A 27,679-nucleotide genomic window follows, 5' to 3' on the forward strand; every position below is an offset into this window, starting at 1 on the left:
AATTAGCAGTACTGGGGGTGGTTCACATTCTGGGGCAGTGCTTTTGTCCAGCAGAGGGTGTCACAGGGCCAGCCTACTTTCCCTTTAAAGCAAACTTGGGTCTCCAGCTGCTTTTGGACTAGAACTCCCATCATCCCTAGCTAGCAGGACCAGTGGGAAGGGATGATGGGAACTGTAGTCCAGGAGCTGCTGGGGACCCAAGTGTGGGAAAGCCTGCTTCAAAGCAACTTTTCTATTTTGCCTGCAAAGATGGGACCCGTCCATGTTTGTATCTTCTTGTATTTTGTTTTCTTCATGACCTTTGTGCGTTTATTTTTTTTATTTTTTAAGAGGGTAAATTGAAAGAGAAATTGTATGGCAAGTTGCAGAAGCATAAAAGGTTGTGTTTGAAAAAAACACACCAAAAACTGGGGGGTGGCATCCTTAAATATTTTATTGGGGGTGGGGCAAAGACCACTAGGCCTTTAAGAGATGGCACCTATTCCCTACACCCACAGGTCTCAGGACAGTTACAACATTTTTAAAAACGATTTAAAAAAACCACATATTAAAAGGGCATTAGATGTGAATTAGCCAAAAGCCTGGTTAAAAAGGTGCGGATTCGCCTGGCTCCTAAAGCTGTATAATGGTTTTTCTGACCATTGTATGGATTCTTTGATGGGAAGTGAGATGGGAACTCTGACTGAAGCTCTTTCCACATTCCACACACTGATAGGGTTTCTCCCCTGTATGAATTCTTTGATGGGAAGTGAGATTGTGGCTGTGAGTGAAGCTCTTTCCACATTCCACGCACTGATAGGGTTTCTCCCCTGTATGAATTCTGCGATGGGAAGTGAGAGAGGAGCTACATGTGAAGGTCTTTCCACATTCCACACACTGATAGGGTTTCTCCCCTGTATGAATTCTCTGATGCTTAGTGAGATTGGAACTCTTCCTGAAGTTCTTTCCACATTCCACACACTGATAGGGTTTCTCCCCTGTATGAATTATTTGATGGAAAGTGAGAGAGGAGCTCTGACTGAAGCTCTTTCCACATTCCACACACTGATAGGGTTTCTCCCCTGTATGAATTCTTTGATGGAAAGTAAGATTGGCACTCTGACTGAAGCTCTTTCCACATTCCACACACTGATAGGGTTTCTCCCCTGTATGAATTCTTTGATGGGAAGTGAGATTGTGGCTGTGAGTGAAGCTCTTTCCACATTCCACACACTGATAGGGTTTCTCCCCTGTATGAATTCTGCGATGGGAAGTGAGAGAGGAGCTACATGTGTAGGTCTTTCCACATTCCACACACTGATAGGGTTTCTCCCCTGTATGAATTCTTTGATGGGAAGTGAGACTGTGGCTGTGAGAGAAGGTTTTTCCACATTCCACACACTGATAGGGTTTCTCCCCTGTATGAATTCTTTGATGGGAAGTAAGGGAGGAGCTCTTCCTGAAGCTCTTTCCACATTCCACACACTGATAGGGTTTCTCCCCTGTATGAATTCTTTGATGGAAAGTGAGACTGTGGTTGTGAGTGAATCTCTTTCCACATTCCACGCACTGATAGGGTTTCTCCCCTGTATGAATTCTTTGATGGGAAGCAAGGAAGGAGCTCTTCCTGAAGTTCTTTCCACATTCCACACACTGATAGGGTTTCTCCCCTGTATGAATTCTTTGATGGGAAGTGAGAGAGGAGCTTTCAGTGAAGCTCTTTCCACATTCCACACACTGATAGGGTTTCTCCCCTGTATGAATTCTCTGATGCTTAGTGAGATGGGAACTCTTCCTGAAGTTCTTTCCACATTCCACACACTGATACGGTTTCTCCCCTGTATGAATTATTTGATGGAAAGTGAGAGAGGAGCTTTCAGTGAAGCTCTTTCCACATTTGACACACTGATAGGGTTTCTCCCCTGTATGAATTCTCTGATGCTTAGTGAGATTGGCACTCTGACTGAAGCTCTTTCCACATTCCACACACTGATAGGGTTTCTCCCCTGTATGAATTCTTTGATGGGAAGTAAGATTGGCACTCTGACTGAAGCTCTTTCCACATTCCACACACTGATAGGGTTTTTCCCCTGTATGAATTATTTGATGGGAAGTGAGATGGGAGCTATTCCTGAAGCTCTTTCCACATTCCACGCACTTATAGGGTTTCTCCCCTGTATGAATTCTTTGATGGGAAGTGAGATCGGAGCTCTTCCTGAAGCTTTTTCCACATTCCATGCACTGATAGAGTTTCTTTCCAATGAGACTTTGTTGATGGGAAGTGGAATGGGATCTCTGACTGCAGCTTTCTTCACACTCCAAATTTTTACGTGGCTTCTCCTCCCTGGGGATTTTATCGTGGTCACTTTTGCTCTCAATTTCCAATTCATCAGAATCTGCAATGGAGACAAAAAGAGATTAGAGCCTCAGGAAGAAATGGAAAAGAAATGAAACGAGTTGAGTGTGTGTTCATTACCTGTGTTGTTTGTCATTTTACCAACAAATTTATTATTAGATTCTGAAGAGTTGTTGAATGTTGTTTTGTCTGATATATAGTAGTGGTCAAAATTGTGGAAGGTTGAAGCTGACACTGAAGATGGCCTGGGAAGTTCACACCAGCCCAATCGTGGTAGAAAAAGGAATATTTTGAAGAAGATTGTTCAAAGAAAAAACACTTATTGTGGGGGTGTTAGGTTCCCAGGTTTTATAGGGGGCACTGTTGAACTCTGTGAAAATATATGAGGTTGGTCCATAGATGTATTTTTTGAATTTCCAGGCAGATAGGACGATCCCACAGGGAGCCTTACCAAGAGAAGCCAATATCCCACAATTCTCCTCCATGACGTCCTTATGCAGAGCTCTCTGGTCAGGATCCAGCAACGCCCACTCCTCGTCCGTGAAACAAACAGCGACATCTTCAAAGCACACTGGACCCTAAAAGAAAAAGGGAAATGTCCTCCTCTGAGACAGCAGAAATATGATCTGCTACACAATCCTCTGTTGTTTCCTTCCTGTTAATTATTATTATTATTATTATTATTATTATTATTATTATTATTTTATACCCCGCCCATCCGGCCAGCCAAACATCCCTAGGAACTATCGCCCCATCAGTTTATTATCTATTCCGGGAAAAATATTTGCCGCTGTATTACTGGAAGAACTTCTTTCATGGGTCCAGGAGAGGAACATTCTACCGCTAGAACAGATTGGCTTCCGAAAGTCAGCATCAACCATGGATCGCTGTCTAACTCTTTATCACCTTGCCAGTAAATACACTGCACCAAGGCAAGGCCACCTATTTGCCGCTTTCATGGACCTGGAGGCCGCCTTTGATTCCATTCCTAGGCAGAGATTATGGTCCAAACTTGCCCATCTGGGAATTGATCTGCACCTCCTCTCCCTAATTATTTCCCTTTATTCAAACACCACAGCTTGCGTCCGAAGTGGTCCCAACGGCTCCCTTACCACTCCATTCCCAACGGCCAAGGGCGTCCGACAAGGTTGTCTCTTGGCCCCTTTACTGTTTAATCTCTATCTTCATGATGCAATTTCCCCTTTGAAGCTAGCAACTAAGTATCCTCCTCACTTAGCAGGTCACCCCGTTGCTTCCCTTTTCTATGCAGATGATGCCGTCATCTTATCCAGAACAGCTGCGGACCTAGCAAATGCAGTTAATGCATTTATCGCCTATTGTAAGGCGGAAGCTCTTAATATTAATTATAAAAAATCGAAAGTCCTTCACTTCACTCGTTCCCGCAAACTCAAGCTGGAGCCGCTTAAGATCACAGGTGGCTACTTAGATAAGGTAAAAGCCTTTAAATATCTAGGCTTAATATTCACTTATAATCTCTCCTGGACCACCCATCTACAATCTGCCTTTTTCGCCGCAACCACGACCTCCAATGCCATTGTCCGATTTTATCACCAGAAGGGCGGCAAACACCTTCCAGCAGCAATTCAAATATTTAATGCCAAAGTTGTTCCTAAATTATTATATGGCTGTGAAGTATGGACTACAGCAATATCAGGTAACTTGGATCGCCCACTTCATATGTTTCTGAGATCTCTTTCCGGTGTCCCGAGATGCGTCTCAGGTGCAGCCCTACGACTTGAGTTCGCCCAGCCCTCAATTGTAAAACGAGCATGGTGTCGAGCCATTTCCTATAGCTCCCACCTACTAGCATCGGACGCTCGAATTAGAGGTGGTTTTTCCAATCTGATCCTAAGAGATATTCATAACTCCCCTTGGAAAACTACAATTAACCTCAAACTCCGCTCTCTTTTCAATCTGAATTGCAAAACTGTTCTTAACTTAGAGTGTATCAGTCCGGCGGCCCTACCTTCAATTAAAAAGAAGCTACAGCAACTTGACTTCTCTAACACAGCTGCCGATGCAAGAGGGCCGTGTTCAGGCCTAGCCCTAGCTATTCCTCCCCCTGAAGGAATCCCTCTATACTGCTTCACAATTTCTTCGGAGGCTAAGCGAAGGGCCTTTACCTGTGCCCGTCTCAACTGTTTTCCTACAGCAGTTCTGTCGGGTCGTTATTCCAGAGTCCCCATCGCAAACAGAACATGCACCTGTAATGACACGGTTCTGGAGACTATGGAACATGTAATGCTCTTCTGTCCCAACTGGACAGATGAAAGATCTCGGTTTTTAACTCCTCTCATGAACAAGCTTCATCTCCCAATCCAGCCCTGGATAGTGTCCCTTTTTTTTGCAGGATTCTGATTGTTGGATTACCGAGATGACAGCTAACTTCCTGCTCAGTGTGATGAAGACGAAAGCGGCACTAACTTCTTTTTTAACACCACAGCTGCAGTCGATACGCTGCACAATCGAACGAAGTTCCAAGTAGCTTTATTGTACAAGGACAATGGAGCTAGGACAAATCTGAGGAGCTGAAGGACCCCTTTAACGATCTTCCTCCAGCCTCAGCAGTTTTTTTTGTCTTTTTGTTTTTGTACTATCGGTCACTCGATGTTTTAAATCCCATGTTGCTTCTGTTATCTCTCTCTTTTTTCCCCCCCTTTAAGTATTTGCCCAGGACGATATTCACCTTTACCTCCCCACCCCCATTTTATGTTGTTATTTCTATGTATATCATGCTATGGCCACACGGCTAATGCAATAAATCTTGTTATTTATACCCCGCCCATCTGGCTGGGTTTTCCCAGCCACTCTGGGCGGCTTCCAAAAAACACTAAAATACAATAATCTCTTAAACATTAAAAGTGTCCCTAAACAGGGCTGCCTTTAGATGTCTTCTAAAAGTTTGGTAGTTATTTTTCTCTTTGACATCTGGTGGGAGGGCGTTCCACAGGGCGGGTGCCACTACCGAGAAGGCCCTCTGCCTGCTTCCCTGTAACTTGGCTTCTCGCAGCAAGGGAACCGCCAGAAGGCCCTCAACACTGGATCTCACTGTCTGGGAAGAACGATGGAGGTGGAGACGCTCCTTCAGGTATACTGGACCGAGGCCGTTTAGGGCTTTCAAGGTCAGCAGAAACACTTTGAATTGTGCTCAGAAACGTTCTGGGAGCCAGTGTAGGTCTTTCAAGAACAGTGTTATATGGTCTTGGCGGCCGCTCCCAGTCACCAGTCTATTGCAGATGCAATAGAGGCGGCGAAGAAAGTCTTCTTTGCCATCGCTACCGCCACTTGGTAGGCTTGACATTGAGCTTTAACCCGTGTCCGCTTAGCTTCAGAATGAGTTATCCATCACCGGCGCTCTAGCCGTCTCAGCGATTGTTTCATTGCCCTCAGATCCGTGGAAAACCACAGGGCTGTCCGGGCTCCATGCAATCGAAGAGGGCGCTTCGGAGCCAAACAGTCAATAGCCCTGGTTAACTCCACATTCCAGCGGGCCACCAGGGAATCAGCTGAAAGGCCATTAACATGGGATAAAGCATCCCCTACCACTCTCTGGAAACCATTTGGAGCCATTAAGTGGCGGGGGCGGACCATCTGAATCGGTCCCACCTCCATGCAGAGGGGAAGGGTCACAGAGAAGTCCAGTTGCTCTAGGAAGTGATCCGACCATGGCACTGCAACCCCCCCTCCTCGCCAACAAGACCTGGGTTGCTGTGCGTAAGAGAAACCTGGTGGACAAGCAGCGGCAAGGACAGGCCCATCTGCTTCATCCAACCAAGTCTCTGTTACACATGCCAGGTCAAATCCTCCATCCATGATCAAGTCATGGATGGCAGTGGTTTTATGAATCATTGACCTGGCATTGCAGAGCAGCACCTTCAGGTCATGTGGGTATCCCTTGCTGATTCTAGTATCCGTCCAGTCAGGACCAGACCCGGAGGCAGGGATAGTCCTCCAACAACGACTAAACCTGCCTCCTCTGTAATGACGTGGTCTGGTCTTAGCGTAACTCCTCCTCCTACCCGTGATCACTGAGATCGGTTGTCCCAGTGCATCCCCCCCATGGAACATGCCCCAGCTATTTTGTGGGCTGGGACCCACTCCCCGGCAGCCCTGACCCCTCCCCTTAAGAACAAAATAAAACCCTTAAAAAAAAGAAAGAACAATACAAACAAAAAACTGTAAAAATTACAAACACATTAAAATCAAACAAATTCCCAAACCCAACCAAACATCCATCCCACCCCCCTCAAAAAAAGTAATCAAAGGGGAAAAAAGAAAATTTTTAAAAGAACATTGCGCCGCTCCGAGTCCTCCTGGCCAGCAGCAGCAGCAACAACTGTCCTTATGAGGCTTCAGGCCCCGCCCTGGGCCAGGTGGTGAGTGGCAGGAGCAGGGCCCTCGGGCACTCACGCAGGGGAGTTGTTTCAATAGGATTGCTTTGCTGCACATTTTATTTATGGATGCTTATTTTATTCTAAGTTTAAATTATGGGTATTCGTTTTGTGCAAATAGGTTGTACTCCACCTTGTGTTATTCAAGTCATTCTGCCTAGGCAAGCATTCCAGTTTCCCCAATGGAAGGATCCACTTTCTCCTCTCCTCCTGAGCTGTTCCCTCCTAAGAACTAGAGCCAAATTCGAGGGGTTCATGGGGGCATGGAGAAGGGGAGGAAGTGGAGGCAGGCCCCATTTTGCAGCCGATGGGGCTGGTTAGGTGAATCCAGGCCGCTATTTGTTCTCATTTGTCCACTGCTTAGAAAACTATTTTTGCATTCAGTGATCAATCTAGAAATGAAATAAGCCTCTTTTGGATGGGCATCTGTCTTGGATGATCTAGCAGAGATTCCTGCATTGCAGGGGGTCTCCTGGCTCTGAGAGACAAGCAGGGAGGGTGGCTTCTGGCAAAAGGAGAGGGAGCCACCGGTGGCTGCTCCTTCTCCTGACTCACTTTAGCTTCTCAACCTTCCTCTCCCACTCGCCTCCTTCCTCTTCTGCCTCTGATTCTGCACTGCATTCTGCCACAGAGTCTCCCAGCTCACTAAGCCCTGTAACCCCTTCAGCTTCTGACACTTCGTCTTCCCAGGCTTCTCCCTCTTCTCCCTCTGACCGCCCATCCTTCCTCCACTTCACTTCTTGGGCTCTGGGCCGTCTTCCCTTCCTGGTTCCCCGGCTGCTTCCTCCCACCATTCCTCTGTGCCCAACCAGTCCATGACATTGCTCCATCCCTCGGCCTCTGTCCCCACAAGGCAGCTTCCCCTGACCTGATCTGGTTCCACAGACGCTGCTTCCCTTCTGCCTCCATGAAAAAGCGGATCAGGAGGTCTTGCTGGCATCCTTCTGCCACCTGTAAAGGAAAAAAGGTAAGCAGGACGCCAGAAGTGCCTGCTTCTCTCACAGGTGAAACAGGGCATCTCTAACTGCAGATGGGCCTTTAGAAATCCTTACCTGCTGAGAGCATTTATAGACGTTTGTGCGCATTTCATATGTTTGTTTGTGCAGAACTACATCTCCCCTCCTCTGGACCCTTGTTCCCAACGGTCTCCCACCAAAACAAGATGAAAAGAACCCTCAGATGAGTTGGGAAACCAACAGAATGAGACCAGTGGAGAAAAACCACCTTACTCCTTACCCAGTGGCCTCTCTCTGGTGTCCAATGGAGGCCTCTCTGCCTCACAGGAATCCAGGTCCATTTCTGCAAAGAGATCCTTTCCCTGAAAAAGAAACAAGGATTCAAAACAGAGAATGGTGAGAAATACTAGAAAGAGAATGACAAAGACTTGAAGGGTGCTAGATCTCATTCCATGGATTCTTTCCCAGAAAAAGATGGGCCATCAGCAGACCATTATGGGATGTTCTCCGTCCTGTTTAGAGCCCCTTGGGAGTATCCAGAGGAAAGTCTCTCTCACCTGCTTTCTCTCCTCTGCCTGACTCAGGAGGAAACCTTCGGCCAGGGCCACCGCCTGGGAACTGGTCTCCGCTCCGCATTCCCTCACCCAGCTCTCCATCTCCAGGGGAAGGACAGCCAGGAACTGCTCCAAGATCACCAGGTCCAGCATCTCAGCTTTCGTGTGCCTTTCTGGCTTCAGCCACTGGTGGTCAAGGTGGTGGAGTCGGCTGCAAACCTCTCGGGGTCCTTTGGCCTCCTGGCAGCAGAACTGCCTCAACTGCTGGCTCTGCACCTCTGAGCAGAGGGTGTCCTCCTCACCCAGGATCTTCTGCACAGTGTTTTCCCATAACCCCCCACTGCTCCCAGTTTCGTTGGCATGGCCTCTTCCAGGGCCAGCTGAGTCTCGCACATCCATCTGTGCTCTCAGGAATCCTCTGAGAGATCAGAAGGAACCCTTTGGTCTTCTGCCAAGTTCTGTCCGTCTAAATGAGAAGTTCTAGCAAATCCTACAAAGCAAATACATTGTTCTGTTACAGAATTTGTATGACAGGGGAAAAAATGGTTCCCCGAGCAAGCATGGATGAGTCTTGCTGGGACCAGGGCTGGACTTTACCGCATCCCAGACCATGAGATATCTTTTTGAAAGGAAAGAGCAGGAGGAGGAGAAGAAATAAGTCTCTAGCCTTCAAGCATTGCAGAATGTGGAGGCAACTGAAGGGATTTCTGTGAGATTAATCAACCTGGTTTCTGCTGCCTTCTAGATAATGCCTGAAGTCAGAAGTGACTGACAAGGGAGTCATTTGTATCTTGTGGAAAATGGATGCTTGGCTCTAGTGAGGGTCCTCACTCGGGGGTCCTCAGGAGTTGCTCCTCACCCCCACCCCCACCCCACCTCCACTCCCTGCTTCTGTCTCCTTTTCTGCAAACTCTGCCGCTGTCCAGACAGATTCGTGGGGTGAGGTCTCTTTTTCTCTCTTCTGAGGGCCAGGAATGTACCTGGCCAACCCCCAGAGGGCCAAGTGGGCGGGGCCAAAGACATCTCCCTTGATTTTTTGATTTTTTTGTTGTTCTGTTAGATAGCTTAACACAAACTGGTTTGCAATGCAGCAGCCAGACTATGGCCTGGGATCCCTCTCTTTATTCCTGGTCTCTCTTTCCTACTTTTCCTTCCTTCCTCCCCGCTGTTCTTTTTGGGGGGGGGCTAGTCCACCTCCTCCTCCAGCTTAGCAAAACCATTTGCACATGTTTCCTCTGTTGTGCAATGAGGCTGAGCGATGTCACACAGAGTTAAAGTCCCAGGGACTCCTTTCTTTAAAGAAGGGAGATTTCGTGGGAGTCAGGGATCCTCTGATCTCCAGGAAGGAGAGCGTGGCAGACCTGGCCCCTCTCTGGCAGGACCCTCTCCTCCCTGATTTGGGGTCCCCCCCTGCAGGAGCAGATCAGGCCCGCCAGGCACCCTCTCCTGCTGCAGCCCTGGGACCCCCACCGTCTCCCCACTGCACCCTCTGGGAGGAGAGAGAGGAGACTCACCCATAGCTGGCAACCTTCCTTTTTTTTCTTTGTGGGAAATTCCCTTATTGCAGCGCCGTTTCCCGCTGCTTCCTGCTGCTATCCCGGATTGGTAGATAGGTGAGGCTGCTGATCCCTTATTTTCGAGGCTGCTGATCCCTTATTTTCAAATCTGAAAGTTGACAGCTATGGACTCACCAGATCCCAGGAGGGGGCTGCGATTCGGACCTTGCAGGAGAGACACCAAAGCAACACCCCCCCTTCCTTGCAGGAAAGGACTGGGGAGGGAGGGGCCTTGGCTCTGGAGGACCTGGCCCCCCCTTGCTTCCTGGCCTCTCTAGGAAGGCAGCTCACTTCCCTTTAACCCTTGCCAAGCCGAGTCCTCCCTCGCTCAGCCCTCTCTCGCTTGGCAGATCCTCAGATTCTTATTATTTTTTATGCATTTAGGGGGGCAACTGCTCCCCCGGCTACGCCAATGCCCAGATATCCTTTTGGGGGTGAGGCTCTTGGCTGGACTCTGAGCATCTCCCTCCCTTGGCCAGAAACCAGAGGAAGAGCCTGCAGGGAAAAGGGCTTTGCAGGAGGCAAGGAAGCTCCTCCTAGAATTCAGGAGTGGAGAGATAGGAGGGGATCCCAGGGTCATCTAGTCCAACCTGAAGCAAGAGGGGGCCGGGTCTAGTTCTCTAAGCAGGCAGCCCTGTTGAGGGAAGCTTTTAATGTTTAATAGGTTATTGTATTTTAGTGTTTTATTGCAAGCTGCCCAGAGTGGCTGGGGAAACCCAGCCAGATGTGCAGGGTATAAATAATAAATTATTATTATTATAATTATTATTACAACCCCCAGCAATGCAGGAATCTCAGCTAAAGCATCCATGGCAGATGGCCGTCCGATCTCTGCTTAGAAACCTCCAAGGAAGGAGAGTCCACCACTTCCCAAGGGAGACCTTTCTCCTGCCAAAATGAGTAATAATGAGTAATAAATTAAATGAGTAAATGAGTAATAATTTCTTATGCATGCTTTTCATACTAATATACAAAAGTATGCCATTTCCCTTTCCAGAAATGCTCAATTGCTAATTCAATGGACTGAAAATGGATGGTTGTTGTTATGATGTTTAGGGAAGCTTTTAATATTTGATGGACTATTGTATTTTAATATATTGTTGGAAGCCGCCCAGAGTGGCTGGGAAACCCAGCCAGATGGGTGGGGTATAAATATATTATTATTATTATTATTATTATTATTATTATTATTATTATTAAAATTGATCAGGTGAGTTTTCTCCTTTCGAAAGAGGAAGGTGGAATCTCCATGGCTGCTGATAGCATAACGTTGAAAGACTAGGGAAATACGGGGAGCCCTAGAGTATCTGCTTGGAATGCAGAATGTCCCCTATCAGTGTAGGCCAGGGGTCCTCAAACTATGTTCCCTGGCCTGAATCCAGCCCGTCAGGGTCGTGAATCTGGCCTGCACGGTCATTTCAGAACCCGCCAAGTGTCTGAGGCTGAAAGCATCTCGCCGCCCGCTCAGTCAGTCCCTGGGAGGTAAACGCCACAGGCGTGGTGGCGGCTCTACCAATGAAAGGCCAGGTGAGCGACGTCACACAGTTAAAGTCCCTGGGGCTCCTTTGTTCAAAGAAGGGAGATTTCGGGGGAGTCAGTTTTTTCCGAAAGACTAAATGAGTTTGGGACCCTCTGATCTGCAGGAAGGAGAGCGTGGCAGCCCTGGCCCCTCCCTGGCAGGACCCTCTCCTCCCTGACTTGGGGTCCCCCTCCGCAGGAGCAGATCAGCCCCCCCCGCCTCCTCCCCTGCGGCAGCCCTGGGACCCCCCCCCCCGCCTGGCGCTCTGCCTTCCTGCCTGGTGTGGGCAGGCTCTGGCTGGCAGGCGCCTCTGCCTTCCTGCCTGGGGTGGGCAGGCTCTGGCTGGCAGGCGCCTCTGCCTTCCTGCCTGGGGTGGGCAGGCTCTGGCTGGCAGGCGCCTCTGCCTTCCTGCCTGGGGTGGGCAGGCTCTGGCTGGCAGGCGCCTCTGCCTTCCTGCCTGGGGTGGGCAGGCTCTGGCTGGCAGGAACCTCTGCCTTCCTGCCTGGGGTGGGCAGGCTCTGGCTGGCAGGCACCTCTGCCTTCCTGCCTGGGGTGGGCAGGCTCTGGCTGGCAGGCGCCTCTTCCCGGCACGCGCTCTCTCCTTCCCTGACCTTCCTCCTGGGGAGTCTGGCAAAAAGCTCTGGCTCTCAGTCCCGGGGCTCCTTCCTCCTCTGGGTAGCAGGAGCATATGGGGGGGTCTTTGCACCCCTGACCCTCTCCTCCCTGACTTGCCCCCCCCCCGCAGGAGCAGATCAGGCCCCCCAGGCCCCCTCCCCTGCTGCAGCCCTGGGACCCCCACCAGATCCCAGAGAGAGGGGAGACTCACCAGATCCCAGAGAGAGAGGAGACTCACCAGATCCCAGGAGGGACAGCGAGGCAGCCCTTGCAGGAGAGACACCAAAGCAGGAAAGGACTGGGGAGGGAGGGGCCTTGGCTCTGGAGGACCTGCCCCCCCTTCCTGTCCTCTCTAGGAAGGCAGCTCACTTCCCTTTAACCCTTGCAGTGCCGATTCCCCCAGCTCAGCCCTTCCTCCCTTTGCACAACCTGACCGACACGCTGCGCCCCTGAACAGATCCCGGCTCGCGAAGGGTCTCTCAATTCGGCTTGAATTTCTGGAGCGCAGAAAGGGGGGGGGAGTGGAGGTCCAGAGACGGGGAGCAACTGGGGCGGAGCCTGGAGCCTGTGCAACTGCCTCCCCCCCGCATCCGCTCCCTCCACCCTCCACTTTCCCTCCTTGTGCTGGACCAGAGCAGCTTCTCTTCCGGGGCCCCCCCTCTCCCCCCCCCCACCCATAGCTTGAGTGACATATTTAGGGAACCGATTTTGCGGGGGGGGCGCCTATGCCCGGGGGGGGGGGGAGACGTCCTTGCCACTTTCTTGCTAGATACGGCCCTGATCCCTGGGTCATCCAGTCCAACCCCCAGCAATGCAGGAATCTCAGCTGAAGCATCCATGGCAGATGGCCGTCCGATCTCTGCTCAGAAACCTCCAAGGAAGGAGAGCCCCCCCCCCTCCCAAGGGAGACCTTTCCCTGCCCAACTGCTCTTAGATGTCCCTCAAGGCAGCGGGTCCTGAGTTCTAGCCCTGCATAAACAATCACACTGGCTGCCAAGGAGGAACCCAGCAAAGTTCAAAAGAAATAAATCCTATTCTCATCATAAATGATTAATACTTTCTTATGCACGCTTGTGCACGCAACAAAAGTATGCCATTTCCCTTTCCAGAAATGCTCAATTGCTAATTCAATGGACTGAAAATGGATGGTTGTTGTTATTATGTTTAGGGAAGCTTTTAATATTTGATGGACTATTGTATTTTAATGTTTTGTTGGAAGCTGCCCAGAGTGGCTGGGGAACCCAGCCAGATGGGTGGGGTATAAATTATTATTATTATTATTATTATTATTAATCAGGTGAGTGTTCTCCTTTCAAAAGAGGCAGGTGGAATCTCCACGGTTGCTAATAGTATAACGTTGAAAGTGCAGGGAAATATGGGGAGCCCTAGAGTATCTGTTTGGCATGCAGAATGTCCCAGGTTCAGCCCCTGACATCTCCTGCCAGGGCTGGACAAAATCCCTGCCAGAAACTCTGGGGAGCTGCTGCCAGTCAGTGTGGACCAGGGGTCCTCAAACTATGTCCCGCGGGCCGAATCCAGCCCTCCAGGGTCGTGAATCTGGCCTGCACGACCATTTCACAACCCGCCAAGTGTTCGAGGCTGAAAGCATCACGCCACCCGCTCAGTCAGTCCCTGCGCCGTGCTGAGGTTTAACACCGGTCTTGAAAGACCTACATTGGCTCCCACTACGTTTCCGAGCACAATTCAAAGTGTTGGTGCTGACCTTTAAAGCCCTAAACGGCCTCGGCCCAGCATACCCAAAAGAGCGTCTCCACCCCCATTGTTCTGCCCGGACGCTGAGGTCCAGCTCCAAGGGCCTTTAGGCGGTTCCCTCATTGCGAGAAGCAAAGCTACAGGGAACCAGGCAGAGGGCCTTCTCGGTAGTGGCCCCCGCCCTGTGGAACGCCCTCCCATCAGATGTCAAAGCGATAAACAACTACCTGACATTCAGAAGACATCTTAAGGCAGCCCTGTTCAGGGAAGTTTTTAATGTGTGACATTTTTGTGTATTTTTGGTTGCTGTGGAAGCCGCTTAGAGTGGCTGGGGAAACCCAGCCAGATGGGCGGGGTGTTGGGATACTGCCAGGGAGATAAAGTCCATCTGAGCCCCCAAGCTCGTTGCCGGACGATCCATCGACCTCCCGTAGTCAGGCAATATCAGCAATTCAGCGACACTAAGCCTCAGGCTTAGTGCACACTCTAACAGCAGAATTCACACAGCAAAAAGTTGCACAAGCATGAGAGCAGAACATGCATATTTACAGATTTATTCAGCGTTGGTCAGAACAAAGAAAACATGACCGTCTGCTCCGACTGCTCAGGCAAAAACAGCAGAAAACGAAAGGAACATACAACAGAAACATCCTGTGAGACAGGAAATTACGCAGGCTGTTATACAAACATCCTGCTCCCTTTTAAGGTGGAACGGAAATATCCTAACACGGGGTACAAATAAATTATTATTATTATTATTATTATTATTATTATTATTATTATTAGTTGTTGTTGTTGTTGTTGTTCTTTAGTCGTTTAGTTGTGTCCGACTCTTTGTGACCCCATGGACCAGAGCACGCCAGGCACTCCTGTCTTCCACTGCCTCCCGCAGTTTGGTCATTGTTAGACTACATGGACTACAACATTATTATGATGGGAGATATGAATGGAGTAGTATCTACAAATATGGACAAGTCGCAGAGACAGATTGTAACTAAAGATGGCAGACTACCAAAAACCTTTTTTGAACTGACTGACAATATGGACTTGATTGATATTTGGAGAACTAAAAACCCCTTAGGAAGAGAGGGAACATTGAAAAAGGTATTTAAATATACCTTCTTGAAGAAACTAGAGGCCTTTCTCCTGGGCATAGTCGGCCAATTGGTGCTAAGGAAGGATAGAACTTTCTTCATGTATGCAACAACAGCAGCAAGAATACTTATTGCAAAGTACTGGAAGACACAAGAACTACCCACCTTGGAAGAATGGCAGATGAAGGTGATGAACTATATGGAACTGGCGGAAATGACTGGCAGAATCCGAGACCAGGGAGAAGAGTTGGTGGATGTTGGATTGAAAATAAGTGGTATTGGTAATAAGATTAATAAGAATGTGCAAATATGGATTGATAATGGATGAAAATGCATAGTTATAATAGGTTAAGATACAGAGTAAAGATAAATGAAAGAGGGTAAGGATTTGCTGAAATGATTTTTTAAATGGGAATACAAAAAGGGGAGGTGTGAGGAGGTCAAGGAAACAAGCTAATGAGTTTAAAGTAACAAAAATGGATTTGTTTTTAATTCTTTTTTACCTATTCATTTTTTGTATTTTTCTTTTTCTTTTTTATGTATCTTTTTCTTTTTATATGTCTTTTTTGTATTTTGTTAACCTATGTTTTTGTAAAATCTTAATAAAATATTTTATTTAAAAAAAAGAAACTCTTTTATTTTCATTTGGTATGCTTATCATTAGAATATCAAATAGGAAGGCTTTGGTTTTCTTTAAAATAAATAGCATTTCTTTTATTTTATTTTCCCTTTGGGGACATGTCCGCCACATGTGGAATAAGGTTCCCTCATTTTGTCTGCATCTCCAACACTTATTGCTGATATTTATTTATTTTGACTGATTTGGATGGGGTCAGGTACCATCTAAAAATCAAATAGCATGTGGTGAATTTTAAGTCTTTTCCCATAATTTCCCTCATTTTTCATCTTCATTGGATATCCACAATCGGGTGTCCATTTCACCATCACCTCCTTCACCTCCTAGTCCTTAAGGTTCCAGTCCAGTAACAATCTGTGTGGTTCTGATAATATCTTTGTATTATTTAATAATATGTTTTTTTTTTATTAAATCTGCTGTTGTTCTGTCAAGTCCATTTATTTTTTATCTGGAAAAAATTGTTTAACTGGTAATCTTTCTTTTTTACTTTTGTTTTCCTTTTATATTTTTACTTTTTTGTAATTTTAGCATATAATAACAGTAGTAATTATATGGAAATGGGATAATAGTATTGAAATGAATAAAATGCTTAACTCGCCAAGATTTTTATTGTTTGCAGCTTCCCAAGGAAACTGAAGGAGATTCTCCCCCTTTTGGCTTTTATCTCTTCCCTTTATAACTGTCTCTTTAAGTCCCAACAGTCCTGCCCCACCCTCCCGCTTACAGGATATCCCTTCTACAGATGTCAGCGCAGACCCAATGATGGAAAACCCTCAGCCCAATTCCTCGTGACCACAAGACTATTTATTACCTGCAGCAGCAACAACAAAAGCCACCAGAGTGGCCACAGCTATCTCTTTCCAAAGTCTATGACAGGGAGGGGGCTGACAGCCTTTTCTGTGATGTGGGTATGATGTATCTGGGGGGGGGTGTCCTTGGGCTACACCTCTTCTATGATGTATGTATGATGTTTCTGGGGGTGGTCTTGGACTCCAGGGCGGGCAATTAAAAATGTCTATATAAGGGCTTTCATGCATGGCTCGGGGTCCTCCTCCTCTCCCCTGCGTGTGGGGGAGCACCCTGTTGCTAGTATGTCACATGCCCCTGTTTACTTTCCTAGGCTTGGGAAGTGTAAGAACAGAAGTCAGCCTTATCTCTTCCACTCTGCTGTGCTTTTGCACTGTTCTTTGTCTCCCTGTCTGTTGCTGAAGAAGAGAGAGGATGCCATTATGATCCGTTTGGTCTCGTCTGCAAATGTGATGAGCATCCCCTAAGTTCCTTCATCCATGTCATTTATCAAGACGTTGAACAACAACAGGTCCAGGACAGAACCCTGCAGCACCCCTCTTGTCACTTTTCCCCAGAATGAGGAGGAACCATGAAGGAGTCCTCTTTGGGTTTGGTCAGTCAAATCCACATAACAGTTACCTCATTCAGTCACACTTTACCAGCTTCCTCTGTCAGGAGAACCTGAGCTTACAGGGTTAAACAGCTCAGAGTGTACGCCCTGCCTACAATTTGGGAGGGGGGAGATTATGCGTCATTTCCAAGAGTCTCCAGCCTTTTTTTTCTTCTCTACTTTCGCTTTTGAGGAGAGAGGACGTGTTTTCACGATGCTGTTCGCTGTGATAGGCAATGGATAGTCTGTTGTAAATAAAAACTGCTTTTAGCTGCTAAGATCCTGAGTGGACTTTATTTAAGCACACTGAGGAAAGCACTTGAGTTTACAGCTTTCTCTGACCGCTGTTGATCTCTGCGTGTTGCTCGGAGCCTTTGGAATGTGGCCTTTGAAGTCCGGAGGCCTGGCCGGTAGCTGCGCAGCCGAAGCGGGCTGGACGCCAGGCTTTATCTGAGCAATAAATCTTCTTCATCCTCGCATAAATATCATAGAGGACTCTGTCAAAAGCCTTACTGAAATCGAGATGCACTATTTCCAAAGCAGTTCCCTGATCAACGAAGTTTTTAATCCATCCAAGAAAAGAAAAGGAGAAATTTCTCTAGCTTGTCTTGTTTTTGAGAAAGCCATGCTTTCATCCTGTATGTTTATATTGTAAAAACTTCAGATGAAGGGCAAATAAATTTTAAAAAGCATAAATGAAGATATTGACAAGCTGGAACTTGTGCAAAGGAAGGAGATTTATGTCTTTAATTTGGAAACCACATGACCCAGTGGTGCTGACTTGGATAAAATATTGGTGGAAGGCCAGGTAAGGCCCACCTTGCACAATCCATCATATGATGCATGTGCGGGAATGTTCAGGGATGCAGGAAAGGATATATTGTCTGAGTATATCCTTATCCAACTTGTGCTAACAACTTCCACAATATCAGCAGAGTAACATTCCCTTTTATTTTAAATTTGCAGCGTCTGCGTTTTCTCAGGCTCGCTAAAGCCTCTATAATAACTGTTCTGGTATTTTCCCCTTATTCCCTCATAAAATAGAAGAGGCGACACAGTCTTTTACAAAAATATAAAAAGAGTTTACTCACATTCTGTTCACAATCAGATCCCAGAAGGCAGACTTAGCTTAATGAAGTAACATACACTTGGAGTCTATCTCTTAAGAAGACAGTCCCTTTTTCCTCTCTTGGCTGGAAGCCATGAGGGCATCTCTGGCTTAGTAGATGTTGTGTCTTCGATGCATGTGGTGAAAGAGAGAGAGATGGCTGCCCTGCCCTGTGCTTTTGTCATTACCTGCACAGGTGAGGCCACACCCACCTCTAGTCACATGCAGAGGAAGTCTGTCCCAGCCCAGAAGGAAACAGGAAGTTTACCTGCTGGGTGGACAAACATCCTTCCCTATGTGTAAACATGTTCACTCCAGGAATGTTGTACTTGACTGCTCTTGTGTTTCACAGCATGCATGCCATTAGAATGGCAATGCCTATAATGGCAGCAACTTTTTAAAAAAGTAATATTTTGAGCCCGTAGTTCAATTTCCCAGCAGCTCCCCTTGCCCCAGAGACACTTCTAGCATTCCATCTCCTCTACCTGTGGCATTGTTCAGCAGTGGGGAAAGTGACCTCTTCACACCGGATGTCCATTTGGTATGGCCCTTTCCAGGTTTTTTCCTACCCCTTGTGTTTGTTTTTCATTTGTTCTCCTATGTGTGTTGTCAGTAGAAGCCACAATTCTGTGGGTACTCTAGGTGGTGCAGAAAGCACCTAGAAGCTGACTAGAGGTTGAAGTGCCGATCAAAGTTCAGTTTTGCGCTATTAATTCCAATTAGCAGTACTGGGGGTGGTTCACATTCTGGGGCAGTGCTTTTGTCCAGCAGAGGGTGTCACAGGGCCAGCCTACTTTCCCTTTAAAGCAAACTTGGGTCTCCAGCTGCTTTTGGACTAGAACTCCCATCATCCCTAGCTAGCAGGACCAGTGGGAAGGGATGATGGGAACTGTAGTCCAGGAGCTGCTGGGGACCCAAGTGTGGGAAAGCCTGCTTCAAAGCAACTTTTCTATTTTGCCCGCAAAGATGGGACCCGTCCATGTTTGTATCTTCTTGTATTTTGTTTTCTTCATGACCTTTGTGCGTTTATTTTTTAAGAGGGCAAATTGAAAGAGAAATTGTATGGCAAGTTGCAGAAGAATAAAAGGTTGTGTTTGAAAAAAACACACCAAAACTGGGGGGTGGCATCCTTAAATATTTTATTGGGGGTGGGGCAAAGACCACTAGGCCTTTAAGAGATGGCACCTATTCCCTACACCCACAGGTCTCAGGACAGTTACAAGATTTTTAAAAACGATTTTAAAAAACCACATATTAAAAGGGCATTAGATGTGAATTAGCCAAAAGCCTGGTTAAAAAGGTGCGGATTTCCCTGGCTCCTAAAGCTGTACAATGGTTTTTCTGACCATTGTATGGATTCTTTGGTGGGAAGTAAGATTGGCACTCTGACTGAAGCTCTTTCCACATTCCACACACTGATAGGGTTTCTCCCCTGTATGAATTCTTTGATGGGAAGTGAGATTTTGGTTCTGACTGAAGCTCTTTCCACATTCCACGCACTGATAGGTTTTCTCCCGTGTGAATTCTTTTATGGTAAGTGAGAGAGGAGCTATTTCTGAAGTTCTTTCCACATTCCACACACTGATACGGTTTTCCCCCTTTGTGAATTCTTTGATGGGAAGTGAGATTGGAGCTATCAGTGAAGCTCTTTCCACATTCCACACACTGATAGGGTTTCTCCCCTGTATGAATTCTTTGATGGGAAGTGAGAGAGCAGCTTTTCCTGTAGCTCTTTCCACATTCCACACACTGATAGGGTTTTTCCCCTGTATGAATTCTTTGATGGGAAGTGAGACTGTGGCTGTGAGTGAAGCTCTTTCCACATTCCACACACTGATAGGGTTTCTCCCCTGTATGAATTCTTTGATGGGAAGTGAGACTGTGGCTGTAAGTGAAGCTCTTTCCACATTCCACACACTGATAGGGTTTCTCCCCTGTATGAATTCTTTGATGCTTAGTGAGATCGGAGCTCTGACTGAAGCTCTTTCCACATTCCACACACTGATAGGGTTTCTCCCCTGTATGAATTCTCTGATGGGAAGTGAGACTGTGGCTGTGAGTGAATCTCTTTCCACATTCCACACACTGATACGGTTTTTCCCCTGTGTGAATTCTTTGATGGGAAGTGAGATGGGAGCTATGAGTGAAGCTCTTTCCACATTCCACACACTGATAGGGTTTCTCCCCTGTATGAATTCTTTGATGATAAGTGAGAGAGGAGCTATGAGTGAAGCTCTTTCCACATTCCATGCACTGATAGAGTTTCTTTCCAATGACATTTTGTTGATGGGAAGTGGAATGGGAGCTCTGACTGCAGCTTTCTCCACACTCCAAATTTTTGTGTGGCTTCTCCTCTCTGGGGAATTTTTCGTTGTCACCTTTGCTCTCAATTTCCAATTCATCACAATCTGCAATGGAGAAAAAAAGGGATTAGAGCCTCAGGAAGAAATGGAAAAGAACTGAAGGGAGTTGGGTGTGTGTTCATTACCTGTATTTTTTGTCATTAACCAACATATTTATTATGAGATTCTGATGAGTTGTTGAATGTTGCTTTGTTTGATATACAGTAGTTGTCAAAATTGTGGAAGACTTTTGGAAAAAAGTGTATTTCAGAGGTTTGCTGGCTCATAACACCACTTCATTTGGAGTAATGTCATAAAATTATATATCAGTGGAAAGATAATTTGATCAAGAATGCAATCGAGATTGCAATCCAACAAAGTTTGTTCAATTACCCGTATTCTATCAAAAGTATAGCCAAATAAGCAGAAAAAGAAAGCACAACTTGCTTAGGTTGACTTTTGTCAGTGTGTTATGTGATTGCTATCAAGTTGGTTGGTTTTTTGTGTTCTTTCATTTAGTGAGGGTGTAAAACATAATAAAAATATAGAAATGGCACAAAGAGTTGACTGGTCCCCAGAAAGTAAGATTGTACTATTAAGTGAAGAAGGCTACAGTTATGGAGAAATTAGAAGAGAGATTGGGGAAAACCTAACCAAAGTTGGCCTTTCTATATTTTTGAAGAGGTATAAGGAGACTCAGTCACTACAAAATCAGACTTGATAAGGCAGGGAATGTGTACAAAGGCAAGTGACGATGGACGAGTCGAGAGACAGTGCCTACATGACAGAAGAAAATCATCTGGCTGTATACAAGATGACATGGCACAATGTAATGGGAAGTTGAGTGCAAGGACTGGTCTAAATGTTAGAATTCTAAGGAAAAAGCCATTGTTATCTCTCAAGCAAAGGTTGAAAAGATTAAACCCACGTTAACTGGACAGCAGAAGAATGGGACACTACCTTACTTGACAGGTTGTCTCAAGATATGGCAAAGAGAAATTTCCAAATTCCTGTGGGAGGGGAAGAAACCTAGGATTAAACACCTGATCTTAATAGACATAAAAGAGAGAGGAGGCTTTTCCCTACCCGACCTAAAACTTTACTACGAGGCAGCCTGTTTCACCTGGCTAAAAGGATTGGCGCACGTTGCAGGATCCGGACCTCCTGGACCTGGAAGGTTTTGACAATCGTTGGGGATGGCACGCCTACCTGATATATGGAAAAGCAAAAATTCATAAAGTTTTTACCAACCATATAATAAGAAAGTCACTCTTTGTTGTATGGGAAAAATATAAAGACCTGATGTAGCCTAAAGTCCCGTGGTAGACTTCTCCAATAGAAGCCATAGCAGTAAAACGGAAAAATACTCAGGAAAGCTGGCCAACATATAAAATACTTCTAAAAAATGAAGATAACCAAATAAAATTAAAAAACTTTGAGGAAATAAGAGCACACATTTCAGACTGGTTCCAATACCATCAGTTATTTGAAAAATTTAAATCTGACAAACAAAAGGGGTTCTCAACAGAAATGTCCCGATTCGAATCTGATCTTGTAAATTCTAAAAGAAAAACTCTTTCCAAAACTTATCGACTCCTCCTTGACTGGACAGTCAAGGAGGAGGAGGTAACAGTGGCAATGGTGAGGTGGTCCCAGGATTTTGGCCATTCAATAACCATGGCCCAATGGGAAAATTTATGGAAGATCAATTGGAAATTCACAAACTGTTACACGATTAGAGAGAACTTTCAAAAAATGCAACATTGATGGTATCTAACACCATGGAAACTTTCAAAAATGTATAAAAATGTGTCAAGTAATTGTTGGAGATGCGGAGACTCAGGAACATTCTACCATATGTGGTGTATATGTCGGAAAATACAAGTATTCTGGGAGAGTATACATGCAGAACTGCAAAAAATGCTAAAGATCTCTTTCAATAAAAAACCAGAGGCCTACCTCCTGGGAATAACAGATTTGGATATTCCACAAAAGAGGAAGAGTATCTTTTTATATGCGACGGCGGCAGCAAGAGTTTTGATCGCAGCAAAATGGAAGAGTAATGAAATCCCCTCTATACAAGATTGGATACAAAAGCTGACAGAATATGCCGAATTAGATGGTTTATCAGAAAAAATAAAGAATAAATCAAAACAGGAATTTTTTCAAAATGGGAGGTTTTCAAAGAATATCTGAAAAATAAATATAGTAGTTTAAATTCTGTCGCAGCATTCGAGGAACTTCAGTAATAGTTGCAAGGTAGATATAAGTAATTAGATTTATTAAGAATAAGTTTAATTATGATAAAAGTGTGTATTGGCAATAAGTAATATGAATTTGAAATATGGAATAGACGGGAGGTTGGGTCTTTAGTGTTAAGACCAATAGATGTTTTATTGTTTGCTAAGAAAATTATGTGTCTATGGTTATTTTTGTAATTTGTGTGTAATTTGGTATTTGTGTTTTTTACTTTTTCTTTTTTCTTGTTGTATAAATAAAAAACTTTATTTTTTTTAAAAAAGGACACTACCTTGCTTGGTAGTGATGGCATGAAAAACGCGAGTTTCTTTAATCGGAGAAGAGGAGAAGAATCAGAGAAGATTTACATCCTACTTGCATTACACCGACTGTGAAACACCCAGACAGTGTGATCATCTGGGGTTGTATGGCAGCAAAAGGTGTGGGCAGAATTTGCGTCATTAATGGGAACATAAATGCTCCAAAATGCATAAACAAAATATGTGAGCCCAAACTGAAGTGTTCCGCAGGTGATCTTTTCCCAGATACCGAAGCATTTATATATTTTCAGCAGGATTCAGCTCTATGTCATGTTGCTGCTGTGTGCAAAAGGTACATTCAAGATAATGATATTTCACTGCTGGAATGGCCTGGGAATAATAATAATAATAATAATAATAATAATAATAATAATAATAAAAATAAATTTTATTTATATCCCGCCCTCCCCAGCCGAAGCCGGGCTCAGGGCAGCTAACAACAATAAAACAGTACAACAGTACAACACAACACTCTAAAATCATTCATTATAAAAATAATTCAAACCAATGGCAACCATTGGGCCAGAGCTCCGTGAAGATTGCCGAAGGAGGGAGTCAGGCTGTGCCCTGGCCAAAGGCCTGGTGGAACAGCTCTGTCTTGCAGGCCCTGCGGAAAGATGTCAAGTCCGGCAGGGCCCTAGTCTCTTGTGACAGAGTGTTCCACCAGATCGAAGCCACAGCCGAAAAAGCCCTGGCTCTAGTTGAAGCCAGCCTAACCTCTCTGTGGCCTGGGACCTTCAAGATGTTTTTATTTGAAGACCGTAGGTTTCTCTGTGGGGCATACCAGGAGAGGCGGTCCCGTAGGTACGAGGGTCCTAGGCCGTATAGGGCTTTAAAGGTTAAAACCAGCACCTTAAACCTGATCCTGTACTCCACCGGGAGCCAGTGCAGCTGGTATAGCACCGGGTGAATGTGATCTCGCAGCGAGGACCCCTAAGGAGTCTCGCTGCAGTATTCTGCACCCGCTGGAGTTTCTGGGTCAGTCTCAAGGGCAGCCCCACGTAGAGCGAGTTACAATAATCCAGTCTGGAGGTGACCGTTGCGTGGATCACAGTGGCTAGGTCAGGGTGAGAGAGGTAAGGAGCCAACTGCTTAGCTTGGCAAAGATGGAAAAATGCCGCCTTTGTTATAGCTGCAATCTGCGCCTCCATGGAAAGGGAGGTGTTGAAGATTACACCCAAACTCTTAACAGACGGTGCTGGCACTAATTGCGCCCCCGCAAGAGATGGGAGTTGCCCCCCCAATCCCATATCGTCCCGTCCCAGCCACAAGACCTCTGTCTTCGAAGGATTTAGCTTCAACCAGCTCCCACGTTACCATCCAGCCACAGCTTCCAAACATCTGGTCAGTGTGTCTGGGGCCGAGTCAGGATGGCCATCCATCAACAGATAGAGTTGGGTGTCGTCAGCATACTGATGGCAACCTGAATAGCCCACACTTTAGTCCATACTGAATAGCCCACACTTTAACCCAATCAGAAATCTTTGGAGCCGACTAAAGAAACTTGTTATTCAGAAGCAACCCAGCAATAAAGCCCAATTAAAAGAGGCCATAATTCAGTCTTGGTTTCACATTATTACAGCTGCAGAACTAAAAACTTGGTTCACTTCAAGTGAAGGCGTTGTAAGGCCGTAATTAAAGCTAAAGGTTACCAATGGTTACCAAAGGTTTCACGTTTTTTCTTTATGACTGCTGTTCTAATAAATACTCCTTCATAAAATTCATTGCATTACATTCTTCATTAAATTATCTTTCCATTGCTATATAATTTTATGGTATTACTCCACACAAAAGTGGTGTTATGAGCCATCAAACCTCAGAAATACACTTTTCACAAAAGGTTTCCACAATTTTGGCCACTAGTATAAGTTGTTCATTTTAAAGTTAAAGTTCTTTATATATGGGATCAGATTATTATTATTTATGTTTCATTTTTATATGTGTGTTGGAAGCCGCCCAGAGTGGCTGGGAGAATGCAGCCAGGGGGGCAGGGTATAAACAAAAATTATTATTATTACTACAGTGGTACCTTGATTTAAGAACAGTCCTGTTCCGGAAATTTTGTGAACCGAGGTACCACTGTATCATCATCATCATCATCATCATCATCATCATCACCACTGCTACTTCTACCTGAAATTCAATAAGCCTACCTCTTCTCTGGGATGAATTTTGTTTGGCCCAGTCATGGCATCCCCTCCATCTCCAATGTCAGTCGTCTCTTTGGGTCAACCCAAGACTGACAGGAGCAAAAACAAAAACAGAAAACCTGAAACTACTTATCTTTCCTAACAATTCTGAAGCTGATATTGAAGATGGCCTGGGCAGTTTAGACCAGCCCAATCGTGGTAGAAAAAGGAATAATCTGAGGAAGATTGTTCAAAGAGAAAACTGTAATTTACTGTTTATTGTGGGGGTGTTAGGTTCCCAGGTGTTATAGGGGCCACTATTGAGCTCTGCGAAAATATGTGAGGTTGGTCTATAGACATATTTTTTGAATTTCCAGGCAGATAGGACGATCCCACAGGGAGCCTTACCAAGAGAGGCCACGATCCCACAATTCTCCTCCATGACATCCTTATGCAGAGCTCTCTGGTCAGGATCCAGCAACGCCCACTCCTCGTCCGTGAAACGAACAGCGACATCTTCAAAGCACACTGGACCCTAAAAGAAAAGGGGAAATTTCCTCCTCTGAGACAGCAGAAATATGATCTGCTCCAGAATGCTATGTTGTTTCCTTCCTGTAAATTCCGTTGTTGTTTCAATAGGATTGTTTTGCAGCACATTTTAATTATGGGTGCTTATTTTATTCTGCGTTTTAATTATGGGAATTTGTCTTTGTGCAAATAGGTTGTACTCCGCCTTGTGTTATTCAAGTCATTCTGCCTAGGCAAGCATTCCAGTTTCCCCAATGGAAGGATCCACTTTCTCCTCTCCTTGTGAGCCGTTCTGGGAAGGTTCCCTCCCAATGCCCTAGAGCCAAATTCAAGGGATTCAGGGCAGCATGGAGAGGGGGAGGAATGGGGGGGCAGGCCCCATTTTTCATCTGATGGGGCTGGTTAGGTGAATCCAGGCCACTATTTGTTCTTGTTTGTCAACTGCTTAGAAAACAATTTTAGCATTCAGTGATCAATAGACAATTAAAATAAGCCTATTTTTGTCTCCTGACTCTGAGAGACAAGCAGGGAGGGCAGCTTCTGGCAAAAGGAGAGGGAGCCACCGGTGGTTCCTCCTTATCCTGACTCACCCCAGCCTCTTGACCTTCCTCTCCCACTTGCCTCCTTCCTCTTCTGCCTATGATTCTGCACTGCATTCTGCCACAGAGTCTCCCAGCTCACTAAGCCCTGTTTCCCCTTTAGCTTCTGACACCTCCTCTTCCCAGGCTTCTCCCTCTTCTCCCTCTACCCGCTCATCCTTCCTCCACCTCCACTCCTTCGGCTCTGAGCCGTCTTCCCTTCCTGGTTCCCCAGCTGCTTCCTCCCACCATTCCTCTGTGCCCAACCAGTCCATGACATTGCTCCATCCCTCGGCCTCTGTCCCCACAAGGCAGCTTCCCCTGACCTGATCTGGTTCCACAGCCGCTGCTTCCCTTCTGCCCCCATGAAAAGGCGGATCAGGAGGTCTTGCTGGCATCCTTCTGTCACCTGCAAGAGAAAAAAGGTAAGCAGGACGCCAGGAGTGCCTGCTTCTCTGACAGGTGAAACAGGGCATCTCTAACTACAGATGGGCCTTTGAGAAAGACTTACCTACTGAGAGTATTTGGACGTTTGTGCCCATTTCATATGTTTGTTTGTGCAGAAATACATCTCCCCTCCTCTGGACCCTTGTTCCCAACTGTCTCCCCCCAAAACAAGATGAAAAGAACCCTCAGATGAGTTGGGAAACCAACAGAATGAGACCAGTGGAGAAAAACCACCTTCCTCCTTACCCAGTGGCCTCTCTCTGGTGTCCAACGGAGGCCTCTCTGCCTCACAGGAATCCAGGTCCATTTCTGCAAAGAGATCCTTTCCCTGAGAAAGAAACAAGGATTCAAAACAGAGAATGGTGAGAAATACTAGAAAGAGAATGACAAAGACTTGAAGGGTGTGAGATCTCATTCCATGGATGCCTTCCCAGAAAAAGGATGGGCCATCAGCAGACCATTATGGGATGTTCTCTGTCCTGTTTGGAGCCCCTTGGGAGTGTCCAGAGGAAAGTCTCTCTCACCTGTTTACTCTGTTCCTGCTTTCTCTCCTCTGCCTGACTCAGGAGGAAACCTTCGGCCAGGGCCACCGCTTGGGAACTGGTCTCCGCTCCACAGTCCCTCACCCAGCTCTCCATCTCCAGGGGAAGGACAGCCAGGAACTGCTCCAAGATCACCAGGTCCAGCATCTCAGCTTTTGTGTGCCTTTCTGGCTTCAGCCACTGATGGCAAAGGTGGTAGAGTCGGCTGCAAACCTCTCGCGGTCCTTTGGCCTCCTGGCAGCAGAACTGCCTCACCTGCTGGCTCTGCACCTCTGAGCGGAGGGTGTCCTCCTCACCCAGGATCTTCTGCACAGAGTTTTCCCAGAATCCCCCACTGCTCCCAGTTTTGATGGCATGGCCTCTTCCTGTTCCAGAGCCAGCTGAGTCTTGCTCATCCATCTGTGCTCTCAGGAAGCCTCTGAGAGATCGGAAGGAACCCTTTGGTCTTCTGCCAAGTTCTGTCCATCTAAATGAGAAGCTGCAGCAAATCCAACTAAGCAAATACATTGTTCTGTTACAGAATCTGTAGGACAGGTGGGGAAATGGGCTGGACTTCACCGCATCTCAGACCATGAGCTTTCTTTTTGAAAAGAAAAGGAGGAAGAGGAGAAGAAATAAGTCTCTAGCCTTCTCACAATGCAGAATGTGGAGGCAACT

At 46.2% G+C, this 27,679-nt stretch overlaps 1 protein-coding gene and 1 pseudogene across 4 annotated transcripts in view; one reads left to right on the top strand and one right to left on the bottom strand.

Moving 5' to 3' along the window:
* The window catches only part of LOC128412035 (zinc finger protein 420-like), a 621,951-nt gene that overhangs the window by 328,931 nt on the left and 265,341 nt on the right, over positions 1 to 27,679 (top strand). The gene's annotated exons all lie outside the window — the stretch shown is intronic.
* On the bottom strand, positions 548 to 27,664 carry LOC128412181 (zinc finger protein 420-like; annotated as a pseudogene).

Source organism: Podarcis raffonei, chromosome 4, assembly GCF_027172205.1.
Source record: "Podarcis raffonei isolate rPodRaf1 chromosome 4, rPodRaf1.pri, whole genome shotgun sequence".
Classification (NCBI taxonomy): domain Eukaryota; kingdom Metazoa; phylum Chordata; class Lepidosauria; order Squamata; family Lacertidae; genus Podarcis; species Podarcis raffonei.